Raw genomic sequence first — 22,673 nt, forward strand, 5'->3', positions numbered from 1 at the left:
GGAAATACCGATTCCTAAATTCTGAATTTTACCGATTCGGTATTAAGGAGGGTATTTCATATGTAGGGAATAATTTGGTAAAAAGGAATCACCTACCCATTCATTCCTATGGGCTTGGAGGCCCATAGGAATGAATGCGAAGAAAATCTGTATTACCGAATCGTTATTACCGATTCGGTAATCGTGGGATGTATTTCAAGGGTGTACAAAGGACACCCTCTGGTGCCCCTGAAATGTGCATGTGTGCACATGTGGCGCACATACATGCCCTAAGGGCATGGATGTGTGCCACATGGCACACTTCAAAAAGCAAAAAAGTGCTTATTGAAAGGAAATCACTATTTACCACTAACTAGGAGTTGGTGGTAAATAGCGATTCCTTAAGGCTGAGGTGCACTGTTTTAAGTGCTACCTACATTGCATTTAAGGAATCGGTATTACCGATTCCTTAAATGCAAGGCCATAAGGAATCAGTATTAAGGAATTGGTATTTACCGATTCCTTAATACCGAATCCTCCCTACATCTCAAATGCCTAAATGCCGGTCGGTAACGGTGAAATTTAACGAATTTCACCCTTACCGACCGGTATTTGGCCACCTACATATGGCCCTATATTTTTGTAAATTATATTTAACAGTTCGATATGGGAAACAACCTTTACAACGCAACTTTTACAATGCACTACCATTACAACAAAACTTTTACAACGCAACATCCATTACATCGCATGCCATTACAACACAACCATTACAACGCATGGCACTACAAGGCATACCACTACAACGCATGTCATTACAACGCATACCATTACAACGCATAACATTACAACGCATAGTACCCTTACACTATCCAACACTTACCCTACTGTTGCACCCCCTGGAGTTAGAATAGTAATTTTTACCCCTACACTATCCAACACTTACCCTACTGTTGCACTCCCCTGGAGTTAGAATAGTAATTTAAACCCCTACACTATCCAACACTTACCCTACTGTTGCACCCCCCTGGAGTTAGAATAGTAATTTTTACCCCTACACTATCCAATACTTACCATACATGCAATGTAATGTTATGCGTTGTAATGGTATGCATTGTAAAGGTAGTATGCGTTGTAATGGAATGCGTTGTATAGGTAGTTTTTAAAAATTCATTGTAATGGCATGCGTTGTAATGGATGTTGCGTTGTAAAAAATGCGTTGTAAAGGTATGCGTTATAAAAGTATGCGTTGTAACGTTATACATCCCTTCGATATTTTTGCAGTCTATATTACTTACCTAACAATCGATATTCTTGCCACGATATTTTTTCATCGATATTTCTATCCCACAATATTTTGACCTCGATATTTCTGTACATCAATATTTATACATCGATATTCTAGCTCTGTACCATTTGGCTCATACATGCAGTCGAAGACTATCGTATCCCTATCTAGTGCGCTTCTCACCAACACATAGCGACCCTGTGTGTCCACCCTCGAGTCATGGAGCCCAAACGGCTCTCCGGCTTGTAGCCATATTGCTGCCCCCTTGTGCGTAGGCCGAGTAGGAAGTCTGGAATAGTTGGCCTCGCCAACACTTGTGTAACTTGGAGGCCTCTGCTGCAACGAGGTGTGTCTCTTGGAAAAAGTTTACATGGGCCTGGGTAGGCGTAACTCGAACAATATCATAGGCCTTTTTTGGATGGATCCCATGCACAGTACATTCCTGGTTACCAAGTTATCTTGGTTTGTCACTGATACCATCTGTATAGCTGCAAGATTGAATACTCGCCTTCAAACAGCCTCCCCTCCCCAGCGATAGTGGTGACACAATCAAACATATTAAAATACGTTTTCCCGAATACTTAGTCCAGCGAATGTGGGTCGTTTGACCAAACCTGTAAAAGAAAGGTTAACATTTACAACATTAACACGTTAATTGCTTCGAACGTTCCACGCCAGTGCGGAACGTTGGAAGAAGCGGGTGGGGCCACGACAGCCAACGGTCGTTTGTAGCACCAGGTAGGTAGTGCTCCCGTCAGCCGTTGGAACGGGTTAAGAACCAGGTGCACCTGCTAGAGGGCTGCAAACAGCCAAACCAGAAAAGGCTTGTTGTAATGGCTCAGTTCAGTCCAGAGAGTGATCAAGGACCACCCGGCTCATGGCCCCGTACCCGCACTAAGTAAGGATAGGTAGTATTTCAGTGCCATCACAATTTGCCTATTACAATTTGTCAGGGGTTACGGTGTGGTAGTAATTATAGGCAGCAGCTAGCCTCAGTCTGTGGGAACCTTTGTGCATATGAGGATCCAGGAAGTATGCAAAACATGAGGGTGCATAATATTTGTGTAGGGCACCGTAGAATGTATTGAGCTTTGCCTGACATTTGTGACAAGGTCCTCCCCTTTAAGTCATCTACAGGTTGTGGCGTGGCTGTAGGAAACAGCACCACACTTTCCCCTGAGGCACTATTCTGGGATGAACTGGAGCTGATGAATAGATGCGGTATTAGCAGTGTGGTCGCAGACCGAATAGCTGCCAGTTGTCCCTCCGGTACCTGCTATGGGGAGGTGGTCCCCAGGCCTCTGCCTCTCACCTCCCCCCGGGTAGTAGTGTCCCTCCGACTTCTCTTCATCCTGCGCTTCACCCTTGATGGCGCCACTTCTGGCTGTGCCCGTCTCTGGAAATCTGGAAATTGTAGGTCCAGCCAGTCAAGGACCGGTTCTGGGGTGTAAAACAACTACGCCTGTTGATTTTGCATGTACTTTGAGTTTGGCTGGCAAGATGAGGGTGTGTCTGAGGCACTCATATCGAAGATGCTTCCAGGCTTTCTGAAATGAAGCTCGCCTCCACTGGACAGCAACTGTTTAATGCAGGCAGAGAGAGACCCTCACATTGTCTACAAGAATAGGTGCTTGATTCCTGGTCGCCTGCAACAGGTTCTCAATCCCAATAATTAAGGATCTTGGCCACAATTAGCCTCGAAGGAGAACTGTGGATTGGTTTCTTGGTAGGTACTCTGTGGGCCCTCTTGACCACAAACACGTCCAAGAGCCTTGTGAGAGCCACTGCTGTCTGGAGACATTTCTCTATAAACTGGGTGACCCATGTTCCCTCCTTGCTCTCTGGAAATCCAATGATGCAAATGCTATTGAGGTGAGCTCTCTCCTCTCAGCGGCTCCTCAGCTATCAATCAATCAATCAGAAAATTTGTAAAGCGCACTACATACCCGTGAGGGTCTCAAGGCGCTGGGGGGGGGGCTGCTACTGCTCGAATAGTCAGGTCTTGAGGAGTCTTCTGAAGGTTAGCAGGTCCTGAGTCTGCCTTAGGGGGATGGGGAGGGTGTTCCAGGTCTTGGAGGCGAGGTGGGAGAATGATCTGCCACCAGAGGTTGCTCTTCGGATGGGGGGACTGTGGCGAGGGCAAGGTCGGCAGAGCGAAGCTGGCGGTTGGGGGTGTAGAAGCTGAGTCTTCTGTTGAGTTATACTGGTCCGGTGTTGCGGAGTGCCTTGTGTGCGTGGGTGAGGAGCTTGAAGGTGATCCTCTTGTCAACAGGGAGCCAGTGCAGGTCTCTCAGGTGGGGTGTGATGTGGCTTCGGCGAGGGATGTTGAGGATCAGGCGTGCAGAAGCATTTTGAATGCGTTGAAGTCGTTCCAGGAGTTTGGCCGAGGCTCCTGCGTAGAGGGTGTTTCCGTAGTCCAACCTGCTGCTGACGAGGGCTTGGGTGACCGCTCTTCTTGTCTCGGTGGCGATCCACCTGTAGATCTTGCAGAGCATGCAGAGGGTGTTGAAACAGGAGGACGAGACGGCGTTGACCTGTTTTGTCATGGAGAGAGTAGAGTCGAGGATGAACCCTCGGTTGCGTGCGTGTTCGGTAGGTGTTGGAGCTGTTCCCAGAGCGGTCGACCACCAGGAGTTGTCCCAGGCTGAGGGGGTGGAGCCGAGGACGAGGACTTCCATCTTGTCCGAGTTTAGCTTCAGTCGGCTGTTCTTCATCCATTCGGCGACGGCTTTGATTCCTTCGTGGAGGTTGGTTTTGGAAATGAGGGGATCCTTGGTGAGGGAGAGGATCAGCTGGGTGTCGTTGGCGTAGGAGATGATGTTGAGGTTATAGAGTCGGGTGTTGTGGGCGAGCGGTGCCATTTAGATGTTGAACAATGTTGGGCTGAGGGATGAGCCCTGGGGTATGCCGCAGATGAGCTTGGTGGCTTCGGAGTGGAAAGGGGGAGGCGGATGCTCTGGGTTCTGCCGGAGAGGAAGGAGGTGGTCCAATCCAGAGCCTTGTTTTGGATCCCAGCGTTGTGATGGCGTGTGCATAGGGTGCGGTGGTAGACATTGTCGATGGCGGCTGACAGGTCTAGGAGGATGAGGGCTGCGTTTTCTCCGTTGTCCAGCAGGGCCCTGATGTCATCGGTGGTGGCGATGAGGGCCGTTTTGGTGCTGTGGTTGCTGCGGAACCCAGACTGGGATGGGTCCAGGATGCTGGTCACTTTGAGGTAGCGGGTCAGTTGTCTGTTGATGGTCTTCTCGATGACCTTCGCCAGGAACGGGAGCAGGGAAATGGGACGGAAGTTCTTGACGTCCTTGCGGTCAGCCTTGGGTTTTTTGAGTAAGGCGTTGATCTCGGCGTCCTTCCAGCTCTCCGGGAAGGTTGCTGTCTCGAAGGAGATGTTGATGGCTTTCCGGAGATGAGGTGCGATGGTGGAGCTGGCTTTGTTGAAGATGTGGTGTGGGCATGGCTCTGACGGAGAACCGGAGTGGATGGTGTTCATGACTTTGATGGTGTCGTTGTTGTTTATGTTGGTCCAGGAGAGCAGGGGGTCAGTGCGGATGGTGGCCGTGGTGACGGAGGTCTCAGTGGTTGTCGTGGCGGCCGTGACGTTGAAGCTGTCGTGGATGTCTGCGATCTTGCAATGGAAGGGGGCCAGGGAGTCGCACAGGTCTTGCGAAGGTGGGATGTCGTTGGTGTTGGAGCTGGGGTTGGAGAGTTCCTTCACGATGTTGAAGAGCTCTTTGCTGTTGTGTGCATTGTTGTCTAGGTGGTCTTTGAAGGAGGCCCTTTTGGCCGATCTGATGAGGTGATGGTGTCTGCGGGTGGCGTTCTTGTGGGCTGTGTAGCTGTCCGTTGTCTGTTCACGGTGACTCTCTTCTTTAGCTTTCGGCAGGTTTGCTTGGAGGCCTGGAGGTCTTCAGTGAAACAGCTGGCTTTCTTGCTGGTGTGTTTGTTTGAGGGTTTCTTGATCAGGGCGAGGGTGTTGGAGCAGTTGTCTATCGATTGTCGGAGGTTCCGGACGGCGGAGTCGGGGTCGGTGGGGTTGGCGGGTGGGCTCCGGGCAAGGGTGGTGGTTAGCTGGTCTTCGGTGACTTTGCTCCAGTAGCGGCGAGGGATCTGTTGGGTGCAGTGGTGCGTGGTGGGTTTCTGGAAGGTGAAGTGGATGCAGCGATGGTCGGTCCAGTGGAGTTTGGTGGTGTGGTTGAAGGAGACGTGGGAGCTTGCTGAGAAGATGGGGTCAAGCGTGTGGCTGGCGGAGTGGGTGGGAGTTGTGACGAGTTGTCTGAGTCTGAGGTTGGCAAGGTTGTTGATCAGGGTGGTGGAGTTGCGGTCGTTTTTGTTCTCGAGGTGGAAGTTCAAGTCCCCGAGAAGGATGTAGTCTGTGGAGGCGAGGGCCTGTGTACTGACGAAGTTGGCGATGGAGTCGCTGAACTGTGGTCAGGGTCCGGGGGTCTGTAGATGAGGGTTCCTCTGAGGGTAGTGTTGGGATCGATGTGGATCTGGAAGTGCAGGTGTTCAGCGGTGCTGAGGGTGTCGTCGGTGTTGGTCGAGACTTTGAGAGTGTTCCTGTGGACGATGGTGATTCCTCCTTCTACTCCGTTGGTGTGGTCCCTACGGGTGATCTTGTAGCCGTCCGGAATGGTTATGGCGATGTCGGGTGCCGAGGAGGGGTTCAGCCAGGTCTCCGTCAAGAACCCGACGTCTGGGAGGTTGAGTCGAGTAGGTCCCAGAGTTCAACGGCATGTTTGCGGGCGGAGCGGGTGTTGAGAAGGATGCATCTGAGGTGGTTGGGTTCTTTCCCGGTGGGTGGATTTGCGGATCGGATGCTGGTGAAACTGCAATTCCGGCAGGAGAAGGGTCCTTGTGTGCTTTTCGGCGCGGCCAGGAAGCAGGTGTGTGATCGTCCGATGTTGAGCGTGCGGAGGGTGCTGGCATCGTAGCCGCGTCGGGTCTTGTGGCGTTCGTGGGGGCCAGGGGTTCTGGCGCTGGGCGCGGGCCAGGCACGGACGGACACAGCCGGGCTTGCCTTAGCACACGAGCGGCTCGCCCGCTGCGCGTGGCCACACAGCCGCCGCCATAAGAGGGGAGGTGGGAGCGGAAGAATGGGAGAGTGGGGGGCAGGGCCGCAGGGACACAGCGGCGGGAAAACGGGATGGTGGTAGAACGGGAGTGACAAATGGTAAAGAAGGCAAAAAGGGCAAAAAAGGCAAAAGGGCACAGGAATGGCACAAGAGGGAAGGAGAATACCAAATAATACAAAAAAAACTAGTAAGCAAATTGCAGAGAACATGAAAGCAAAGGGCAAAAAAGGCAGAAGGGCACATTAATGGCACAGGAGGGAAGGAGAAATAACACAATAATACAATAAACAAGTAAGCAGATTAAAGAGAACACAAGCAAGAGCAAACATTTGGCCTACCACTGGCCACCAGGGCTGAGGCGCAGGTAGTAGCCTGCGGGTGGAGGAGGACCTCGAACTTCGTCAGCAGCAGCAGCAGCTGGGCTAATGGCATGGGCACACAGGTGGTGCTGTGCGGTGTGGGGAGCGACCTGCCTAAAGGGTCAAGGGTCGCTCTCCTCACCACGCAGCAGCTGCCATAAAAAGGGCAGGTGGGAGGGAGGAGCAGCTGGGAGGTGGGAGTGGACGAATGGGAGAGCAGGGGGCAGTGCCGCAGGGGACCCAGCAGTGGGAAAACGGGACAGCGGGAGAACGGGAGTGAGAATGGCGAATGGTACAGAAGGCAAAAAGGACAAAAAAGACTAAAGTGCACAGTAATGGCACAAGAGGGAATGAGAATAACAAATAATACAATAAAAACTAGTAAGCAAATTCCAGAGAACACGAAGGCAAAGAGCAAAAAAGGCAGAAGGGCACAGTAATGGCATAGGAGGGAAGGAGAAATAACACAATAACACAATAAACAAGTAAGCAGATTAAAGAGAACACAAGCAAACCTTTGGCCTACCACTGGCCACCAGGGATGAGGCGCAGGTGGTAGCCTGCGGGTGGAGGAGGGCCTCGAACTTCGTCAGCAGCAGTGGCAGCTGGGCTAAGGGCACAGGCACACAGGTGCTGGGCGGTGTGGGGAGCAACCTGCCTAAAGGGTCAAGGGTTGCTCTGGCAGAGGAGCGTTGCCCCACTGCTTTTGAGCAGTGCAAAGTAAAGGAAATATAAAATGATAATTCCTTTGAGTTATGATCTTTTTATGGTTCCTTTGTGGGCTGGCAGGGTTGCTCTGCTCTCGGAGCAGGGCAGGAGTCGTTTGCCCACCCTAAGTGTGCAATGACTGTTTGGTCGGCCCTCTCGGGCCACCCAAACCAGTCATACGCACTTCCCCATTCTCCATGCAGGCTGTAGGCTGTATTACAGCCTGCATGGAGGATATGCCCAGGCCACCATTGCCTGGTTGAGCGTACAACCAGGAGGCGCAAAACCAATCACAATGCTACATTGCAGCATTGTGATCGGTCAGGGGAGCCTGGGTGCTTACCAATCACATCGTTGATTGGTCAGGGGGTGTCTGGCTGTTCTTCTTGGCTTCCTGTTCCTCGGTTCCCATGGGGAGAGCAACATCAGAGACGCGGGACCTGGCGGCAAGGTAAGTGCATATTTTATTTTTATTTTTTGCATTGTGCATCCTGCGCTCCCCTTGTCCCTGCCCACACCCCGCCACCTGCGAGTCACGCCGGCTGCCACGGTCTCCTCCGCGTCCTCCACCCGGTCCTGTCGAATATCCACTTGACGATGCAGTTGGGTCACTTGCGTAGTAAGGTGTTCATGACCTGGAGTCAATGTTGAGAGCGCCAGTTCATTCGCTTTTATCCTGTCGGATTGTGATGGTCATCTTTTAGTAGGCTCACGTCTGTGGTGATAGCGACACGTCATTGCTCCATCACCATGTGATTCCCTTATTTCCTGCAGGATTAAGTCCAGTTTGTCCAGTGGGGGTGTCACACCGGAAGAGGCCACGTTGGTGTCCATGGTCTTGGCTGGGGAGTTATCCAATGGAGATGACCCTGAGCGAGCAGGCAAAAGTGGCCTGTTGTTTTGGTCGTAGTGCGTCCCATGATTGTTGGCTACCAACCACCAGAAAGTGACCAAGCTCTCCTAAGCCTGCAATCTCACTGTAGCACTCTGAGCCCCCTCAGATGAATCATCATCTCACTGCAGCAGTGTCATAATCAGAGGGCTTCTTGGGGGACCCCCCCGGTCTTTGCATTTCCAGTTCCACTTGGGGTCTTAAATAGAGGACCGCAGGTCCAATCTGTTCAGGCTCCCACCCTAGGGGCATAAGTGCTCCGGTGCCAGACAATCACACTCAGATGATGACACTTGGCCCGCCTGCCTCCAGGCAGTGCCCTTTTTTGTTTGTGCTTTGCCAATCACTCCAGTTGCGCCTCTCTTCTTCACTTGTTGTGTTCCATGGCCCCTTCCATGCTCTTCCCATTCAGCCACCTCAACAGTACCTTGACCGAGGAGGATCTCCAAAAGTAAGCCAGGGGAAGGAAAGCAGAGGAGGCGACAAGCAGTGAAGGACTGCCAAGGAACAGTAAAGGCTGCCTCCACCGCCTGCTGTCCACTCTCAGGGGCTCCCCCCACCTCACAGGCTGCTGCGGGGACTGGGCACCATGTTTCTAGGCTGCTGGAGTTTTGTGTAGCAGGACGGGTGATTGGGAGGGAGGGGGGCAAGCCACAACGAGTCAATTTTGTGTGTGTAAAAGGCCCCCTTATTGAAACAGGTGCATATCACAATTTTATTAACACTGGCACTTGCCTTACAAAACTAAAACCTCGCTATACATGAAATACCTGACCCCTTGTTCCCCCACCCCTACGATCCCCACATCAGAACCCCCACCCTGCAAAATACAATTAATAACATTCCATAACAATAATACACAATCTTACACAATATATCATTTACAAATCCTAACCTCCAATGACCCAAACCCCTACCTGCCTTTATGCAACTGTAACTAACGAACCTCTAATCTAAACTTAGCCTACCTGGTTACATTTTCCCTGATCCTGTTCACAAACTGCCCACACAAAACAAAAAACTACAAAAACTCCAGCCAAACTTGGACAACTTTGAAACAACCCCACCAGCACCTGTTCCACGCAACAAGTATACGATATATAAAACCCCTTTGAACCTGTTCCAATAACCGCCTCCAGGGAAAAAACTGAGCTGTATAAAAAATTCCTCCCAACCAACCCCAGAAAAACCCAGGAGGGAGGGCGGGGACAAAAAACCTAACTGCGCAGCGCTCCCAGACACCAGGTCACCAAACCTAAAATGGTGGCTGGGAGAGACCAAAAAACCCATAAATACCCTTGGGCTACCTAACAGAAATTGGGCTACAATTGGGCTAATTCCAATGTAGCCCAATGGCCCCAAAATGGCTGTGCTCGTCTAGCCCCTACCCCTCCCAATTTGCCCGGAGGGCAGACCTCGCGGTGCTCGGCTGTGCCACAAAACCCCCTTGGGAGGGAGGGGAGCAAGCCACACATAGTCAAATTTGTGTGTGTAAAAGGCTGCTTTATTGAAACAGGTGCATATCACAATTTTATTAACACTAGCACTTGCCTTACAAAACTAAAACCTCACTAAACATGAAATACCTGACCCCTTGTTTCTCCTCACCCCTACGATCCCCACATCAGAACCCTTACTCTGCAAAATACAATAAATAACATTCCATAACAATAATACACAATCTTACACAATATATCATTAACAAATCCTAACCTCCCATGACCCATACCCCTACCTGCCTTTATGCAACTGTAACTAATGAACCTCTAATCTAAACTTAGCCTACCGGTTTACCCTTTCCCTGATCCTGTTCACAAACTCCCCAACCTTAACAAGACACTACAAAAACTCCAGCCAAACTTGGCCAACTTTGAAACAACCCCGCCACCCATGAAAAGGCGGGAGGGTAGGCAGGAACGCCGCCTCCCCATTTTCCTGCCCTCCCTACCTCCTAAATCTGAATTCATGCTCCCCTCTGCCTTCTAGGTCTGAAACCCCTTTCACCCTGTGTGCACTCTCAACAATCTGGCCAGGACTTTCCTCAGTTCTAACAAATCCAAATCCATTCCCAGCCTGGATAAATGGACCCCGTCACCTCTGAAAAAATCTGGTGTATCATATTTTATGTCCCTGTGGTGAATCCTAACAAAACCCAATTGGCTGCAAAAACCCACTATCTCTGTATTTTGCTTCCTCCTGGCTTTGACACCTGCCCCTGGATTCATCGCTCCCCTCCAGACCCTACGCGGCACAAATTCCGTACAAAGGACAGCACACCCAGACCGCAACACCTGATCAAGTCCAAATCACGTTTCATGCATCTCATTAGCGCCAAGCCCATCTCCCTCACCATGTCATTCTCATCGAGATGAATGACCAATACGTTGGGGCACCTACCAGCCACCTAAATCCCATTCAAAACCTGTAGCAACTCCTTCCACCGCATACCCCCTTTTCCCCTCCAGTAAACGGTAAACATTTATTTATTAAAAGGAAGATTCTCCCCAAAATAGCTGGCGCGGGACTGGACCTGAGCCCACTTCACAAAAGAATGAACCACAATCCATATGTACATCTCCCTGGCGAGGGGACCCATCACTGAACCTGAAACGAGAAACATGAATGAACACAGGGAAAACACATGACTGCACTACAACAACCCTGATGCGCTGCGCAGATAACGCTGGTAACAGAGGACCACCTACCCAATTTCATGATGTCCCCTCGCTCCCAACCCGATTGCTCGCTTCTGATGCTGCCCCAATCCTAAAATAATGTGTCCCAAAACCTTAAAAGTCAATCCTCAGCCCGGCCAGCCCCTTCCTCAATACGGCCAAGAGCTGGGAAGCTTTCACCACCGCCCGTCGGAATGTCTGAAAACTACCCCAAGCGTATCTGGGGACAAGGCTCTCCACCTCATCCCCCACCTTTACGGGCAAGTCAACAACGGCACGGCAGCCTGCAAAGAAACCCATCTACCTCCGCCCCTCTGATCTGACTTAGATTTCCTAAGCCATAAGCTGACCCTATCCCCACTAATGGAGACCTCACTCCATAACAGCCCCTGTCCCCCTTTTGAACCCAACAGTTCCGAAACCCGAAATGCCCTAAAGAACATCCACGACATCAAGGAGGAGAAAAGGCAAAGTTACAGCTCGTCCTTGCATATCCCTGGCAGAGTCTGCAAAACCCTCTCCAGTAGCTCCCATGACAGGGGATTCCTCACCCGAGACTCCCGGCCACATTCCCGGCCCACCCTTCCAGCATGCGCGTTCCTATTTCCCCCGCGGATGGCACATAACCCCACAAAAACTTCCCAACGAAAGCTATCCCTGCTAATTTTTCCGCTATTGTCACCCTCGTAAGTCCCCTCTCAATCAGATCCAGAATAAACTGTATCACATCTTCCTGCCGGCACTCCGGCGAATCCCTCCGTTTAGCACCAGAGCGCCGAAATTCCTCCCATGCTGTCCGGTATACTACCTTCGTAGATTGCACCAGAGATCCTAAAACCAGCTGCAACATCCTGTGTTGCCTACATACCACAAATGCTGCGGCATACTGCTCGGAGTCCTGTCCGCGTCCTTGGCTAGCCCACTGAATCTCCCCCACGGTGAACGAGACAAAGCATCGGCTTTGTCATTGTCCACACCGGGCACATGCACTGCGCGAAAGGCAATATCCTGCGTAAGCAGCCCAACACAAACACCCTCAGCAATTTCAAGACTTGTTCATCCCTAGCAGACTGGCGGTTCACAATTTCCACTGCCACCATGTTGTCTATTCTGAACGTTACCTTTTGTGTGCCAGCTGGTCTCCCCATGGAGTGATCTCTTCCACCAGAGGGAAGAACTCCAGAAATGCTATGCTCCGTCCCTCTCCCGCCCACTCAGGGGGCCACTGCTCCGCACACCATTTACCTTGCCTGTAAAGTCCAAAAGCCTCGCTTCCTGCGGCATCAGAGAAGATTTGCACATCCCAAACCATGTCCCCCTCCCACATCAGGGGTAGGCCTGGGTGGTAAATTCCGTTCCGCTCGCGGAATTTGGGTAATTTCGCATTACGCGGAGAACGCAAAATTGCCCAAAATTCTGCGTTCCGCGACTTCGCGAAATTATTTGCTTGTTTGGGTTCTCAAAATGCGTGTTCGCGAGATATTTCCCCCCGAGGACGCAAACAGCATTTGCGAACAGGAAAAAAGCATTGCAAACAAGCAATTCCACGTGTTCGTGAAATTTCTGCGTGTTCGCAGAGATTTTTGACCATTTTGCGAAGATGTGCATAACGCGATTACGTAAATTCCGCCCACCACTAATCAGGGGGATCCCATTGAAGTTCTGTAAGAAAAACTGCCACACTCTCAGGTCTTCCTTCACCCCGGCCGACAGTCGCACATGATGATGCGGAGGTCTCTGTCCTGCTAGTGCCCTGCCCAGGCTCCTACAAAACGTCCTCCCTACTGGTGACCTTATGTTTCGACAACATTGCCGTCAGTAGGCCCAACATTTGTTGCTTTTTGTCCACCGGAAGGCGTGCCTCCATGACCTTAGAGTCTAACTCAATGCCCAAAAAGAGCAGAGGAGTACAGGGCCCCATAGTTTTTTTCTGGTGCCAGAGGCACGCCCAGTTCCCCCATGACCTCATTGAACCTGTCCAGCGCCTTCTGGCAGTCCATGGAGTCTGGGGTGCCCACAAAGAAAAAGTCATCCAGGTAGTGAGTTACTCCTTGGTGACCCGTCCGTTCTGAAAACAACCATTGCAGAAACGTGCTGAAGCATTCAAAAAGTGCGCAAGACATAGAACAGCCCATCGGAATTGCTTTGTCCACGTACCAGTGATCATTAAATTGGATACCCAAAAGGTCCCAATCTTCTGGATGGACTGGAAGCAGCCGGAAAGCCGACTTTATGTCGCACTTTGCCATCATCGCCGTTGCGCCTGTGGTCACTACCAGTGACATGGCTACGTCAACAGATGAATATGACTCCGTGGCCTCCCGCTCATCAATGAAATCATTCACCGAGCCACCTTCGGGCCACGACAAATGCTGAATGAGGCGAAACTGCTGCTGCTCTTTCTTCGGCACCACTCCAACGGGTGACACAATCAACTTTTTTAAAGGCCAATCCCCAAAGGGTCCCGCCATGCGGCCCTCACGCACTTCCTTATCCAGTTTTTCTTGTACTATTTCTGGGTGCTCCTTTGCTGACCTCAGATTGTCCGCCCACCGTTTTGTCCTAGGTCCGTCGTACCCCAGTCGGAAACCCTCCAGAAATCCCAACCTCAAACGTTCTGCAGCTTCCACATCCATATATCCTTGTAGGGCTGCCACCAAATTGTCGACTCTAACTGGCGTACGAGCCTTTTGGCCCAGGCCCCTTAGCACCTCGCCTGCCCGCGAACTGCTGCTGGTTCCCCGCCCAAAATCCCCCTGCCTGTTGGCACTGTCCTCCCCCCAACAGTTGACCAATGCATGTCTGCCCCCACACCCTGAGCAGCCATGCCGAAATCTGCAGTACTCCAGAGTGCACAAACCTTTGTTGTAGTCCCAGCAAGCCTCCTTGGATCCCACCTGTCCTCTCCCCACACCCCCACCCTTCCTTGGGTGGGGCACCCCTGAAAGGGCCGATAAATGAGTGGGAGCCCGCTGGCCGTAAGAATGGTCTTCCCTAACCCGTCTAGCCCCATTGTATGCTGCCACAAGTCTGTGTCAAGCTCACACCATTTTGCCTATGAGTCCCACGCCATGAGTGCCCGAAACTCTTCATCATATTGTGCCCATTCGTAATGGTTTTTCTTGTACTATTTCTGGGTGCTCCCTTGCTGACCTCAGATTGTCCGCCCACCGTTTCGTCCTAGGTCCATCGTACCCCAGTCGGAAACCCTCCAGAAACCCCAACCTCAAACATTCTGCAGCCTCCACATCTGTATATCCTTGTAGGGCTGCCACCAAATTGTCGACTAACTGGCGTACAAGCCTTTTGGCCCAGGCCCCTTAGCCCCTCGCCTGCCGCGAACTGCTGCTGCTGCTGGTTCCCTGCCCGAAATCCCCCTGCCTGCTACTGCTGGGTCCCCTGTTGTTGGCACTGTCCTCCCCCCAACAGTTGACCAATGCATGTCTGCCCACTCACCCTGAGCAGCCATGCCGAAATCTGCAGTACTCCCGAGTGCACAAACCTTTGTTGTAGTCCCAGCAAGCCCCATTGGATCTCATCTGTCTTCTCCCCACACACCCCACCCCTCCTCGGATGGGGTGCCCCTGAAAGGGCCGATAAACGAGTGGGAGCCCGCTGGCCGTAAAAATGGTCTTCCCTGACCCAGCTAGCCCCATTGTATGCTGCCACAAGTCTGGGTCAAGCTCATCCCATTTTGCCTCTGAATCACTTTCCTCTGCACCGACCTCCAGGAGGGGCGAACAAGCCACGACAGCAGCCGCCACCCCGGCCGACGCGCACCTCACAGGGCGCGCTCCACCCGAGGCTTCCGGCAGGAGTAAATTGCGCCGCCAGCCTCACTCAGCAGCCGGACAGCTTCTAACAAGCGGTAATCCTTCCCAGCCATTGTAAACACAATAACTGACCAAATCTAGTACCTACGCAAACTGCTAACTACTACCAAATGCCTGACAAAAACCCTAACTGCGCAACGCTCCCAGCCACCAGGTCACCAAACCTAAAATGGTGGCTGGGGGAGCACGAAAAACCCATAAATAACCTTGGGCTACCTAACAGATATTGGGCTACAATTGGGCTAATCCCAATGTAGCCCAATGGCCCCAAAATGGCCGTGCTCGTCTAGCCCCTCCCCCTCACACTCTGCCCGGGGGGGCAGACCTCGAGGTGCTCAGCTGCCCCCCCAAATCCGCCTTCTCCCCTCCAGGCCCATGCAGCACTCTGTCAGGTCGTTCTGCCAGGAGCCCTCTCCACGTGGTGCTGCCAGTCGGCTCCCCAGGGACTGAGGAGCTTGCTGTGTGTAGATCTCTCGGAGGCTGTCCGCCCATCAGGGAACGCCACCCTCCATTTTACTTTTTCCACTAGGTGGGCTGGACAGCAAAAAAACATCCTACTTAGGATTCAGACCGCCGCCTGTCCAGGCCTGGTCACCTTGTCAACCGACCACGGCTAGCAGCTGAGGCCCTGGTGACCCCAACATTCCCCAGGGACACAGGCACACACTGACCTGCAGAGTCAGCCAACGCCCGCCATTTGGCAGCGCAGAGCGCCGACTAGCTTGTCCGGGGAGTTGCAGCTGCGCCCCTCGGCCCAACAGTGGGGTGTCACTGCTTTGCTGCTCGTCCTCAAGTGTTGTAGCTCCAAGTCCGGCTGTCGATGGCACCGGACCAGGTGTGATTAGGACTGGATTAGGGGACCCGGATGCAGGGGCCCCACAGCTATGCGTCCACCATGCTCGGATGTTGGCCATGCCACCCCCACGTTGTGTATCCGAAATACCACTTTCTGATGGAAGCACCACGAAATTACAATAATTAATAACAGCAAAATGAAGAAATAAGCCTAACCAATACCCCGGAAACACTCCAAGGAGACGGGCCAAAACAGGAGGGGTGGGGCAGTGGCCATTTATGACCTTAGGGGAGCAGTTTTTCATTAAAATAGAAAAGTTACTTCACAAAGCTTGCAGTTAAGCTGTCTTTATTGGGCGGGGTCGCCTCACATGGTAAAGACTGTAACAGGGAGGACGGGTAAAGGGGTAATGACCGTGTTTCCGTGTCATGTGCATCATATGTCAAATGACTGTGTTGATTAAAACACAGCACACTCCAGCAGTTGTTTTGGGAACAATGATATTCAACTTTTATTTTTCCATATGTCAAAGTAAATGATATGAGGTAATGTTCTCTTCTTCATATGTAATTGTTAGGGTCCTACAGCTTCTGAGTCAGAGGTCCCCATTAAAAACCTTATAATAGCATAAACCAAGGTAGCTGCTTTGCTAACGTACAGAGATGTAGTTTCTCCTTAAAATGATGGGCAAGGAAACGAATTTCGGGAATGTGTTGCAGACTTTGAATGTGCAGGGTAGACAGCTTTATCTGTGCGGTCACGAACAGCAAAGGCATAGTTTCTGTTTTTGTGCCCACTGCTTTTAGGCATGACTGCAGCGTGTAGTACAACATAAAACTTGCTTCGTTTGTATAAATATACTCCAGTAAGAATGAATCCTCAACACGTCACCTTTCTGCATAAGATTTGACTCTGAGGTTAAGGTCCTTTGGAAAACGAAACTTCTTTTTTTAAATTGAGCAAGGACCTCTTTTTAAAACCGTTTGGAACCAAAAAATTATGCCTGACGGTGCAAATTGTTACATTTGTAGACACAGTGAGACACAGTGAGCACAAAAAAAAAATGAAAAAATTCAGGTTAACCAACTTAAAGCGAGCCAGCCTCTGTTGAGGCATGCTGCTATCATTCTCTGTAATGAAATGCCATGGATGTGTTAATGCACTCCTGCGTGGTAGCCAAGCATAATTATGCTCCTTTCATCTGTCACAACACATCTATAATTGGCATGAACCACCTCGAACGGTTTTTTCCTTTTGCATAAAGATCACATTTTCAGAGAGAGGATGCTAGCAGACACCCATACACAGACGGCTTTTGGCACCGCATTGCGAGCTGCCTGGTCGCGCGCCAGGCAGCCACCGGGGCAGCTGAACGCCGGCTGCACGCGCGTTCGCTCTCCACATGTTGACAACGTGATGGCGGATTAAGTGCCACTAATTTAATAAAGCAACTCATACAAGGATATTGATCGATTGGGGAAAGGAAGAAAAAAAGACACTTGGACTGCCTGGAGCAAGGCTGAAAAAAGACAGAGCCTCTATTGATCGCGTGAGGTGCAGTTATTTTTAGTCACGTGACTCAAGCTCATCCACTCTTTACCAATATTCATCTGAGACCGCATAATGAGCATACGCATTGATTGGGAAGAGGGGCTGCAGCCTGGGAGATGTCCGCACAGTGCTCCTTTGCATTGATAGGTCTCCGTTGAGAATGCATGTGGCCCTCTAACATGACTTATCATGTTCTAGGCCCTGACATTGATTTTGTTTGGGGGAGAAAACACAACGTTGCTCCCTTGACCTTTCTGCTCAGTCCTCTTGCAGCTGAAAAGACATTTTCATGACAGGGCAAACGCTAACACCCATCGTTAAGTGAAAAAGTGTGCAGCAGGTCAGTGTGGGCGGTCGTACGTCATAATAACGCGATGAAAATATCGACCTACAGCCATATCTTGACCATAATATTGGCTATCCATATATTGTCAAGGTAAATGTACATTTACTATGTCTGTTGCCAGATTATTGTTATGACACTATTGTGTGGTATAAATATTGTGTCTTTAATATTGTCCATAAATATATTGCTCACTGGAATTTATATTAAAAAAAAAACTGCTCCCACTGGGGCGATATCTTTGTAAACAGTATTTATTTAAATACATTTTTCTGTACATCTGAAAGACAACCGAGTTACCATTATTAACTCCACGGCGAGGATTTTTTGGGGTATTCAATGTTACGATCAAACTATGTCTCTGTGCATATTTCAACCACATAAGTGTACCTCAAATAGAAGGCAAGCATGGGGTCTACTGCAGGGGTAGGATGGAATAGGGTGAGGAGGGGGACCAAGGTGTCCATACATGCCTTAAATAAGGCCTCTGCATTGTTGAAGAAATCCATGGCGTACACACTCACAGGGACTGCATAATTGCCTTGGATTCTGTTATGCTGTGCCCAGATGCGCTGCGGGGGAAAAAATGTCAAATTGGTGTGCACCATTGCAATGTCCTTATATGTTTTCCTAGTCTAAGGGGGATGACACTGCTGTACTGCTTGAATATTTAAATCAGAAAGCTTCATCTGTGTGAGGAATGGAGCCCTAATTAGGAGCTGTGACAGGCTTGCATATTAGGCCATCGAAGCATCATTTTTTGTTAATGGGAATTTCCCAGATCCCAAAGGTTTAACAATTTCCTCCTGTGCCACCAGTTTTTAACTATGCTAGGCTCTTTATTATCCTCCCCACTATTTAAACAGGGGAGAACCAAGGGAACCTTACAGTTAATTGTAGCTACACCCCCAAAAAGGGAGCAATGCACACTCTCTCTTTTTTGTCTGTAGTGTTTTTTAAGCATGTGTGATTGAGCACACCTTAGTTTAATAGAATATAGATGACAATTCTCATTTATTCTATCTCGATATTCGCATATTTTTGCAACACCACTGATTTTCTTACCAAAGGGTTTCTGGAAGCTAAAGGCTATAAGAAATGAAATACAAATACATTAAGAATGTGGTAACATTTCTCCTGCAAACCTTTGCAGGTTCCAACTAGAGGCGCTGAAACAGGACATTTTGATGTTAGGAGAGACATGGTTGCTGTCTTAACAGGTTTTAATCCCTCTCACTGGCTAGGAAAAAATAACTATTGACAATCAAGTAGGTATGGGCGGAATTCGCAGAGTTCGGCTATCGAAGTGACCAAAAAACTCTGCTGCACTGCGTGGAGTTCCGGAAGCGGCAGGGTGCATTACGTCATGCTGTTCACGCTGATTTTTAGAGCTGAGTGTTTATACCGCACTGGCAAATCAGCGCAAATGGCTCCATGCGCAGACCAAGAGAGCTTTTTTCTGCTTCTCGAGTAGCTATTCTACTCGAGCGGTAGCTTCCTCAACGCGAAAGGATGTTTTGTCAATGCTAGCCTTTGCGACCATCCGTGACCACCCACATTGACAAATCTCACTGGAAGGTGGTCTAGCTTTGGATTTTCCTCACTCGTGCTCGCCAGCTTAACGTTGGGGAATATGAGTGAGGAAAAAACTCCTTCTATGGAACTCTAAGTGCTCCGCGGAGTGTGGAAAACTCAGCAAACTCTGCAAATGGAGCAGAGTTCACAGCCCAGGCCTATAATCAAGGAAGATGTACTGCCGAAGGGTTGGCAATAATCTGTGTTCTACTCAGGGCCTGGAAAGCATTCCCACCTAGCGCCTGATTCTGATGCGGTTAGGAAGGCCTCCTAATGGCATTTGCTCCTTCCAAATCGGATCGGGAATGACCCAGGGCCCAATTATGATGCAGTTAGGAACATATGCTTCCATTGAAGTCAGTGGGATTCCAACCAAATCGTATCGGGAAGCATCCGGATGCATTGTACTCCATCGGTCGGACTGTCCGATCCGAGTGGGTTGGAAACCATTTCCAACCCAATTCAGTTGGGAAGCATTCCCAACCCGCATCAGAATCTGCCCCTCAGTGTGCTCAAAAGAAATGCATGAAGAGAAGAGGTACCAGATTTCTCAAACGTATAACAGGATCAAGGGCGACTGTATGGTTTACTGATAGAATATCGACCCCCAAAATATCCCCATACACAAATATTGCGTCATAAATATCGATGTCAAAAATATCGACATCCTATATTTATAATGGTAAGTATAAAAATATCGACAACAAATATCGATATACCAAAGATCGATTTTTTATTTATGTAAAAATAATGTTAAATATATTAAATAATGATATTAACTTAAAAAAATATTTGGATTTAATATACATTTTAACAAATATAAGAAATACATTTCATTAAAAAAAATGTAAACATACATATATAAAATGTAAGAATAATACCCTTGTAGTGTATAAATAAGTATATATGTATGTATATATATATATATATATATATATATATATATATATATATATATATATATATATATATATATATATATATATATATATATCCCAAAACCACCTTCTCCAAAAAAGGTCAGAGGCCACAAGCGGGGAAAACAATGGAGTTTCTTTATTGAGGTTGAGCAGATGGGCGTATGCATTTCGGCCGTGTGGCCTCTTCAGCGCACCAGGTGTAACAGGAGGTGGGTTTTACCGCCAAACAGTCCTGCCCCAACTCAAATAGTTCCAGTTAGCTCCACCCACAAGCGGAGATCAATGTCACCTGCTAGAATGTAGCTGAAATCGAACAAGACAAAGGTCCTCATCCTCGGCTCCACCCCCTCTGCCTGGGATTACTCCTGGTGACCGGCCTCGCTGGGCGCTGTGCCGACATCCACCGACCACGCACGCAACCTGGGATTCATCCAGGACTCATCACTGTCAATGACCCAGAAAGTCAACGCCGTCTCCTCCTCCTGCTTCAACACCCTCCGCATGCTTCGCAAGATCTACAGATGGATCCCCACCAGAACCAGAAGGACGGTCACCCAGGCCTTTGTCACCAGCAGGCTGGACTATGGCAGTGCCCTCTATGCGAGAACCACGGCCAAACTCCAGAAAAGACTTCAATGCATACAGAACGTCTCAGCACGCTTCGTCTTCGACATACCCCGCCACAGCCCCATCACTGCCCACCTGAGAGACCTGCAGTGGCTCCCCGTCAACAAGAGGATCACCTTCAAGCTCCTCTCCCTTGCTCACAAAGCACTCCACTATGCCGGACCAACATACCTCAACAAACGACTCACCTTCTACACTCCCAACCGCCAGCTTCGCTCCACTTACCTCGCCACCATTCAATGCATCCACCGAACAACCACCAGCAGCAGGTCTTTCTCCCACCTCGCCGCCAAGATATGGAACAACCTCCCCATCCACCTGCGACAGACCCAGGACCTGCTGACCTTCAGGAGACTTCTCAAGACCTGGCTGTTCGAGCAGTAGCATCTTCCCCCCCTTAGCGCCTTGAGACCCTCGTGGGTGAGTAGTGCGCTCTACAAATGCCTGATTGATTGATTGACTTCAGGGCACGCAACAGTAGGGAAAGTGTTGGATAGCGGAGGAGTAAAAATTACTATTCCAACACCAGTGAGTGTAACGGTAGGGAAAGTGTTGGATAGCGGAGGAGTAGAAATTACTATTCCCACTCCAGTGAGTGCAACAGTAGGGAAAGTGCTGGATAGCAGAGGGGTAAAAAATAAAATTAATGTTACCGTTGGAGTCAGTTCAAAATTAAAAACAAACAAAATATCAACTACAACACAAAAGATTTTAAAAAACAAAAAAAGAAAACAAATATAAAAATATTAAACATTTACAAAAGATAAAAACATTTTATAATGTTAAAAAGATCTAACAAATACCTAGAAAGTGTTTTGATTTAAAAATTAAAAATAGTTTACAAAAAATAACTTTTTAATAGAAATTATTTATAATCAAAAACATTAATTATTTCCTACCCTATAACACCACACAATTCACAACACAGATCTAAATTAAAAAAAGATACCTCCATAATTAACTTAATCATCAATTAAAGAAATATAATAATTAAAAAACAAATTAAAACAGATCAAAATTAATTTACTCCCCAAGCATTACCCCTATAAAACTGAAACCCACACATAAAAATAAAAATAAACAATTACCATAAATATTTATGAATTGATGAATTAATATTAATGATCAACTAATTATTAATTAATTAATCATACAAAACTTTCCACCCTCTACCACAAAAAGCACCACAACCCACACCTAAAAATCATTTCACTATTTCCAAAACTAACTTAACATTAATAAATTAACAACTTATTAATTAATTTAAAACATATTACTTCCCACCCTTTACCACTATAAACCCCATAACTCACATCTAAAATCAATTACACAGATTCAATATTTAAATTTTAATGAATTAATTTGCATAATTAACAAATAATTATAAATAAATTACTTCTCACCATATTCCCCTATGTACCACACCACCCGCTCCTAAAAAATAACACAGTTAACATAATTAATTACCAATTAATTAATTAATAATAAACAAGCAAGTAATACTTCATTAATAATACATGAATTCACACAATTAATACTATAAAATGTAAATGAATACAAAAAAGTAATACATTATTATAATTAAATTACTTCCAACCCTATTCCTCTACAAACCCACAACTGCCTCCTAAAAAAAGAACACAATTAACATAATTACCAACTAATAATAATTAACAACCAACTAATAGATAATTCATAATCAATTAATGACCACAATTAACACTATAAAATGTAAATGAAATAAATATTAATAAATAAAAATATGAAAACATTTATTATAATTAAATCACTTTCCACCCTATTCCCCTATAAACCCTCAACCCATTCCTAAAAAAAGACGCGATTAACATAATTACCAATTAATTAATTAATAATAATTAACAACCAATTAATAATTAATTGTAAATCAATTCCTACAATTAACACTATAAAATCTAAATCTAATAAATACTAATAAATAAAAAATAATAATTAATTTATTATCATTAAATGACTTCCCATCTATTCTCCTATAAACCCACAACCCACTACAGAACTAAAAAAAACGCAACATTT

This window comes from Lissotriton helveticus, chromosome 2_1 (genome assembly GCF_964261635.1).
Source record: "Lissotriton helveticus chromosome 2_1, aLisHel1.1, whole genome shotgun sequence".
In the NCBI taxonomy this organism is placed as follows: domain Eukaryota; kingdom Metazoa; phylum Chordata; class Amphibia; order Caudata; family Salamandridae; genus Lissotriton; species Lissotriton helveticus.